Consider the following 8,425-nt stretch of genomic DNA (forward strand, 5'->3'; position numbering starts at 1 on the left):
TTTCCGCGCCCTGGCTTCTACCACGGTTTTTTCCGTCATGGACGGCCCAAAGAATGTCATGCAGCTCCGTCTCCGGCCTGCCCAGGACGAAAAGCCCATTTTCTGTCATGATTTTTTGTCATAGAAGTAGGACCCCACCACATCTATGATGATACCGGGTTTTGTCACAATTATCGTCATAGAAGTATCATAAGTATGACAGGAAAAAAATTCGTTCGTCCCAAAATGTCACAAATGTGTCTTTTTTTGTAGTGCAGGCCGCTGGTGGAGCCACACCCCGGGCCGCAGGAAGGCAAGTCTGGGTAACCCTGTTCCCAGGACGCTGACAGTAGCCCCCGGGCCCAAGGCGCACTCCTGCTTGGCTTCGTGGCGAAGCCAAGGGTCAAGTGCGGAGCGCTGCGGGCCCTAACAGCCTGCGGCCTTGATTGATGCGTGGCGATTGATGGGATGTGGACGTCTCCACTTCCCCACGCTGCCTCGGCAACTGCCCGACTTGCGAGTCCCTGTTGCATGCAGAAAAAGGTCATTATTACCTTAGATCATGGAGGCCGGTGGTTGGCCTCCTCCTGGCTATAAATGGGAAGGGGGTGGAGCCCCCGTCACCCATCTCTTCTTCCACTCCTCCTGCTTCTCCCTCTTCTTCCCTTTCGCGACACCCATGGCACCGATGAAGAGGTTCTCGGCCGCCGAGAAGGGGAAAGCTCGCCAGGAGCGGCCCGGCTCGCCACCACCTAAGAGGGGGCGCGGCTGCCCGCGCAAGCATGCCGCGACCCCCGCTGCGGTCCTTCATAGGCGTGGGCGGACTCCTTCAGGGTCCGGCATCGTCCTTGGCGGCCGCGAGGTGCTCCTTTGCGCGGCGGGAGCTGCCTAGGTCGGGGCAGCCCGTTGATGAGGGGAGGCGCACCATGATCGCCTGGCCTCCCTAGCCGCGCTTCCACTCGGTGGAGGTGCTGCCGGAGTTTGTCGTGTGGTCGGCGAACCCGGCTGGCACTTGGCTCCAACTTGCGCACTCCTTCGCCAGCGAACTGCCGGCCCCAGGTCCCGGCGGCCTCTGGCTGCTGGCGGACGGCTGCTGCAGCAAGGCTTCGTGGGTCGCGGTGGAGGTCTCTGCTGCGGGCAATGTAGCCCTGGCCCATGGCTGGTAGACGTTTACCCGCGCACGCGGCCTAGGCAGGCGGTCTACCCTCCACTTCAAGTACGATGATGCAGCAGCCCTCTTCATGAGGGTGTTCAGGGAAGACGGTCGCCGCGCCGGATGCTGCCCCGAAGATGAAGACAACAGTGGCGAGGTGCTTGGCCTTGCCGACGGTCGTGACGAGCACGAGGGTGACCTTGCCCGCCGCGGAGACCGCGCTCGCCCAGCTACGGCAGCTCCTCCTCCGACGAAAGCTCCAGCAGCGGCGGCTATGACCAGTTGCCACGCCACCGGGCCTGCTTCGAGGATGGTGGCGGATCATCCCGTCGTCGCGCCCCGATGTAGCGCGAGGAGGGCTCTGGCTGAGTGCGGGGGCCGACCCTCGTGAGCAGCCGCGTCGTAGGAGCCGCTTTTGCTTGTCCTCTCTTTCCCTTTCCCCTGCATTGTTAGTAACGAATTCGGGGCCCTGCGAGGGCGTGTAATGAATCATGGTTCTTATGTTGCTTTTATGGTGCGTTTATTGTTTCCAGGTTGTGTTGTGAGATCTATGCCTTATATAGGTGAAAAGGGGGAACTTAGCTCAATGCATCCATTGTAGCTTGGCCCTCATGAGGGCACGCGTCTCTGGGCACCTGTTGGGGCTTCCCCACTATTGATTCGGGTAACATGGCTTAGCTGCATCGCGAAGCTGCAAAAACTTGTCAAGAAATCTTTAATCCTTCCTGTGCGGGGCCTCAGGTATGGGCTGGTTATGGCCAAACGCACCGCATCGCGGTAACCGCGGGGCACGGACTAAAGGCGGGTGCGCCGATCAAAAACTCAGACGAGAACGCCCCGCAGAGACCAGGGGAGTGCACACGCGCATAGTACCTGTCCATCCCCCCTCGCGGGGCGTGCGAGGGAGAGCATCGGGCAACTGCTGCCCTCCCTGGCGAAAAACAAAGAATTAAGGGAAGAAACAGAAAGAAGAGGCAAACCACCAAGAAACACTGGAACTCCAAATTTCATTAAAGGGAAAGTGGCAAGCCAACTACAGAAAGTAAATGAACAGCCGCGTCCAGCACCTAGTCTAGTCTTCTCATCAGCGCGGAGCTAAGTGCTGCCACCAGGATGTGGGAGGGAGCCCCCGAGGCCCGAGGGCGGCACTCCTGAGACTCCGGGGTGTGTACATCCCCACTCATTATTACATGAGAGTGTCATGAGCAGAGACCTTCACAGGCACTAGGCCTTGCATCATGGATAGAACTTCCGGAGGTGTTGAATGTTCCAAGCATTCTGGATGGGGTCCCCATCCTGTCTCCATGCATGCGGCGCCAGGCTTGGAGACGCGGGCAATCCTAAACGGGCCCTCCCACATGGGTGAGAGCTGATGCAGCCCTTCCCTGGAGAGAACCAGCCTCAGGACGAGATCACCCACCTCAAGCGTCCTGGAGCGGACGCTGCGACAGTGGTACCGTCGCAGTGCCTGCTGGTATCTTGCCGCTGGAAGCGAGGCTTCACGGCGGTGTTCCTCCCCCTGCATGAGGTCCATCCCCCGCATGGCGTCCTACTGCATCTCATCAAATGCCAGGGCCCATGCGGAGCGATGCCTGACCTCGTGAGGGAGAAACGCTTTTGCTCCATAGACGAGGAAGAACGGGGTCTCGCCTGTTTACTTGGTGGCGGTGGTGCGAATGGACCACAACACAGACTGGAGCTCGTCGTGCCGGACCCTGCCGCAGGCCTTGAGCTTCTTCTTGAAGGTCCTGGTCTTGAGGCCTCCCAAGACCTCGGCATTGGCGCGCTCAGCTTGGCCGTTGCTCCTGAGGTGTGCCACCGAAGCGTAGCAAATCTACGTTCCAAGGTTAGCACAATAGGTCTTGAAGAGATTGCTAGTGAACTGCGAGCCGTTGTCGGTGATGATGAAGTTAGGGACCTCAAACCGACTTACGAGGCCTTTAATGAACTTAACTGCTGGCCCGGCTGGGGTGGTGTAGACGGCTTCAACCTCTGCCCGTTTGGTGAACTTGTCAATGGTGACGTAGAGGTAGCGGTAGCCCCCGGGCGCTCGTGGGAAGGGGCCCAGGATGTATAGCACCCAGACCGTGAAGGGCCATAAAAGAGGGATAGTCTTGAGGCCCTAAGCCGGCTAGTGGATTTGCTTGGCATGGGACTGGCAGGCCTCGCAGGACCTTACCAGCTCGGCCACCTTGTTGAGTGTCGTGGGCCACTAGAACCCGCTGCAGAACGCCTTGCCAACGAGGGTACGCCACGATGAGTAATGCCCGTAGTCTCCACCGTGTATGCCAGCCAGCAGCTCGTTCCCCTGCTCCCTGGAGATGCATCGCAAGGAAACATCATTTGGTCGTTTTCTGTACAGCTCACCGTCCTGGATGCAGTATGTTGTAGCCTGTCGAGCCACATGCTTCGCGTCCTGATAACCCACAAGTATAGGGGATTGCAACAGTTTTCGAGGGTAGAGTATTCAACCCAAATTTATTGATTCGACACAAGGGGGGCCAAACAATATTCTCAAGTATTAGCAGTTGAGTTGTCAATTCAACCACACCTGGATAACTTAATATCTGTAGCAAAGTGTTTAGTAGCAAAGTAATATGATAGTAATGGTAATGGTGGTAAAAGGTAACGATAACAAAAGTAATATTTTTGGTGTTTTGTAGTGATGATAACATTAGCAATGGAAAAGTAAATAAGCGAAGAACAATATATGGAAAGCTCGTAGGCAATGGATCGGTGATAGAGAATTATGTCGGATGCGGTTCATCATGCAACAGTCATAAAATAGGGTGATACGGAACTAGCTCCAGCTCATCAATATAATGTAGGTATGTGTTCCGAATATAGTCATATGTGCTTATGGAAAAGAACTTGCATGACATCTTTTGTCCTACCCTCCCGTAGCAGCGGGGTCCTATTGGAAACTAAGGGATATTAATGCGTCCTTTTAATAGAGTACCGGAACAAAGCATTAACACATAGTGAATACATGAACTCCTCAAACTAAGGTCATCACCGGTAAGTATCCTGATTATTGTGACTTCGGGGTTAACGGATCATAACACACAATAGGTGACTATAGACTTTCAAGATAGGATCAAGAACTCTCATATATTGATGAAAACATAATAGGTTCAGATCTGAAATCATGGCACTCGGGTCCCGGTGACAAGCATTAAGCATAGCAAAGTCATAGCAACATCAATCTCAGAAGAGAGTGGATACTAGGGATCAAACCCTAACAAAACTAACTCGATTACATGATAAATCTCATCCAACCCATCACCATCCAGCAAGCCTACGATGGAATTACTCACGCACGGCGGTGAGCATCATGAAATTGGTGATGGAGGATGGTTGATGATGACAATGGCGACGGATTCACCTCTCCGGAGCCCCGAACGGACTCCCGATCAGCCCTCCCAAGAGAGTTTAGGGCTTGGCGGCGGCTCCGTATCGTAAAACGCAATGATCTTCTCCTCTGGTTTTTTCTCCCCAAAAGTGAATATATGGAGTCCAGGTTGAGGTCAGTGGAGCGTCAGGGGGCCCACAAGGCAGGGGGCAAGGGTGCCCCCCCCACCCTCGTGGACAGGTGGGACACCCCCTAACGTGGATCTTCCTTCCAATATTCATTATATATTCCAAAATAATGCTCCATTGATTTTCAGGTTATTCCGAGAACTTTTATTTCTGCCTAAAAATAGCACCATGGCAATTCTGCTAAAAATAGCGTTAGTCTGGGTTAGTTCCATTCAAACCATGCAAGTTAGAGTCCAAAACAAGGGCAAAAGTGTTTGGAAAAGTAGATACGACAGAGACGTATCAACTCCCCCAAACTTAAACATTTGCTTGTCCTCAAGCAATTCAGTTGATAAACTGAAAGTGATAAAGAAAAACTTTTACAAACTCTATTTGCTATTGTTGTTGTAAATATGTAAAGCCAGCATTCAAGTTTTCAGCAAATATTATGAACTAACCATATTCACAATAACATTTAGGTCTCATGTTTACTCATATCAATGGCATAATCAACTAGCGAGCAATAATAATAAATCTCGGATGACAACACTTTCTCAAAATAATAATGATATGATCTAACAAGATGGTATCTCGCTAGCCCTTTCTGAGACCGCAAAACATAAATGCAGAGCACCTTTAAAGATCAAGGACTGACTAGACATCGTAATTCATGTTAAAAGAGATCCAGTCAAGTCATACTCAATGTAAACTAACAGTAATGGATGCAAATGACAGCGGTGCTCTCCAGCTGGTGCTTTTTAATAAGAGGATGATGACTTAGCATATAAGTAAATAGATAGGCCCTTCGCAGAGGGAAGCAGGGATTTGTAGAGGTGCCAGAGCTCAGTTTTGAAATAGATATGAATACTATTTTGAGTGGTATACTTTCATTGTCAACATAACAACCGATAGATGGTGATATCTTCCATACTACACACATTATAGGCGGTTCCCAAACAGAATGGTAAAGTTTATACTCCCCCTCCACCAACAAGCATCAATCCATGGCTTTCTCGAAACAACGAGTGCCTCCAACTAACAAGAGTCCTGGGGGAGTTTTGTTTGCAGTTATATTGATTTGATTTGCATAAAGCATGGGACTGGGCATCCCGGTGACCAGCCATTTTCTCGTGAGTGAGGAGCTAAGTCCACTCCTCTTGAGAATAATCCGCCTAACATGGAAGATAAAGACATCCCTAGTTGATACATGAGCTATTCGAGCATACAAAACAGAATGTTTATTTGAAGGTTTAGAGTTTGGCACATACACATTTACTTGGAACGGCAGGTAGATACCGTATATAGGTAGGTATGGTGGACTCATATGGAACAACTTTGGGGTTTATGGAATTGGATGCACAAGGTATTCCCGCTTAGTACAGGTGAAGGCTAGCAAAAGACTGGGAAGCGACCAGCTAGAGAGCGACAACAGTCATGAACATGCATTAAAATTAATCAACACCAAATGCAAGCATGAGTAGGATATAATGCACCATGAACATAAATATCGTAGAGGCTATGTTGATTTTGTTTCAACTACATGCCTGAACATGTGCCAAGTCAAGCCACTCGAATCATTCAAAAGAGGAGACCACCCTATCATACCACATCACAACCATTTTAATAGCATGTTGGCACGCAAGGTAAATCATTATAAGCTCCTAGCTAATTAAGCATGGCATAAGCAACTATAATCTCTAATTGTCATTGCAAACATGTTTATTCATAATAGGTTGAATCAGGAATGATTAACTAATCATATTTACAAAAACAATAGAGGTCGAGTTCATACCATCTTTTCTCATCTCAATAAGTTCATCATATAAACATCATTATTGCCTTTCACTTGCACGACCAAATAGTGTGGATAATCATAATAGTGCACGTGCATTGGACTAAGCTGGAATCTGCAAGCATTCAATTCAAGAGAGAAGACAAGGTAATATGGGCTCTTTCTCAGATCAACGGTAATGCATATAAGAGCCACTTTAACATTTTAATTATGGCCTTCTCCTCTCGACCCCAAAGAACAAGAAAATAAATAAAACTATTTACACGGGAAAGCTCCCAACAAGCAAAAGAAGAACGAAAAATCTTTTTGAGTTTTCTTTTTAATTACTAGTACAAGCATGGAAAGTAAACTAATTAAAAGCTACAACTATTTTTTTTGTTTTTCTTAAGGTTTATTAAACTCACAAGAAGAAAGCATAAAAAGGAAAATAAACCAGCATGGATGATACAATGAAAAAGTGTGAGCACCGACAACTAGCAATGAGTGTGTGGACATGAATGTAATGTCGGTGAGAGATACGTACTCCCGCAAGCTTAGGCTTTTTGGCCTCAGTTGGTCTATGGCCACGGCTGGCCTGGAGGATATCCAAAGTGATAGTTGGGGTCGTACTGAGATGCAGCAGCTATTGCCTCATGAGCTGCTTCTTGGAGATGGGCCGTCTCCGTCCTCCTCTATATTCGTCTGCCTCCTCCCTGGTTATAACATATCTCCCTTTTGCCTGAAAGTCAAAGAAAGAAGGAGCAGGGAGAGCGACGTGATAGGTGCATCGTCTGTCAAAGATTAGTCGGTACTGGAGGAACTGATCGTTCCTCTCAACAAACTAATGACGAACCATGGCCTCATAATCCAAATAAACAGGAGGCAACTCAATATCATACCCACGTATTGGTACACCAAGAAAATTAGCTAGACGGGTTGCATCAATTCCACCGAAGAAATCTCCACTAAATCTATTATTATGAAACCTACGTGCAACAATGGCTACCAAATTATAATGTCTATCTTCTAATACAGCACTCCTGAGAACACTGAGGTCAGGGATACACATGTGACATGCTTCATCCTTACCATTTATGCACCTACCTATGAAGAGAGCAAAATAATGTATAACAGGAAAATGAATGCTCCCTGCGGTAGCTTGTGTTATGTCTCTAGATTCCCCCACAGTTATACTAGCAAGAAAATCTCTAAATTCAGATTTTCGAGGTTCATTAGGACTACCCCATTGTGGAAGCTTGCAAGTAGTGTTAAAATCCTCTAAGTCCATAGTATAAGAATTTTCATAGAGATCAAACATGACAGTTTGAGAATTGCATGATGATGAAAATTCAAACCTCCTCACAAAGGAATCAGCGGAATGATGGTACTGGCAGCATTTGTCTTCCTCGAAGCTCTCAAGATTAGCATTATGCACATATGTGTTAAATTCTTCCTTGATTCCTGCTCGATCCATAAAGTCCCCTGAAGGCCATTCACAAGCCCGCACTTGAGCTTCCCTCGGTGGTTCCTTGTCGGCATCGCGCTTTGCGAGCCTGGGATCCTTGCTTCCTTGAAGGACCACCTTGGTACATTTTCCTAAACATATTTCTTCCTTTGAAAAATATCTGAAATTTTAGTAACTTCAAAATAAAAGTGAACCAAACTCAACAATATTGATATCAACTACTCCTACAAGTGCCTAGAGGCAATATCATGCATCAAAACTACTTTTGACCATATAAATTTGACATGCAAGCTCAAGAATAGGGTCACCTAAGTAGCAAAAATATGCAATGAATAAAGCACTAGAACAAAAACTAATTGGACCATTGGAGGAGTCACATACCAAGGAACAATCCCCCAAAGCAGTTTTGTGAGAGGTGCTTTGAGCAAGGAGATCGAAAATGGCAGCAAAATGAGTTTGGACTCGGGTTTGAGCTGGTTAGTGGTGTTTGTGGGAGGAAGAAGGAATGTGTGGTAGCTGGAATAAGTGAAGGGGAGGT

The sequence above is a fragment of the Triticum urartu genome, chromosome 5A, assembly GCF_056163025.1.
Source record: "Triticum urartu cultivar PI428250 chromosome 5A, HENAU_Tu73, whole genome shotgun sequence".
NCBI lineage: Eukaryota > Viridiplantae > Streptophyta > Magnoliopsida > Poales > Poaceae > Triticum > Triticum urartu.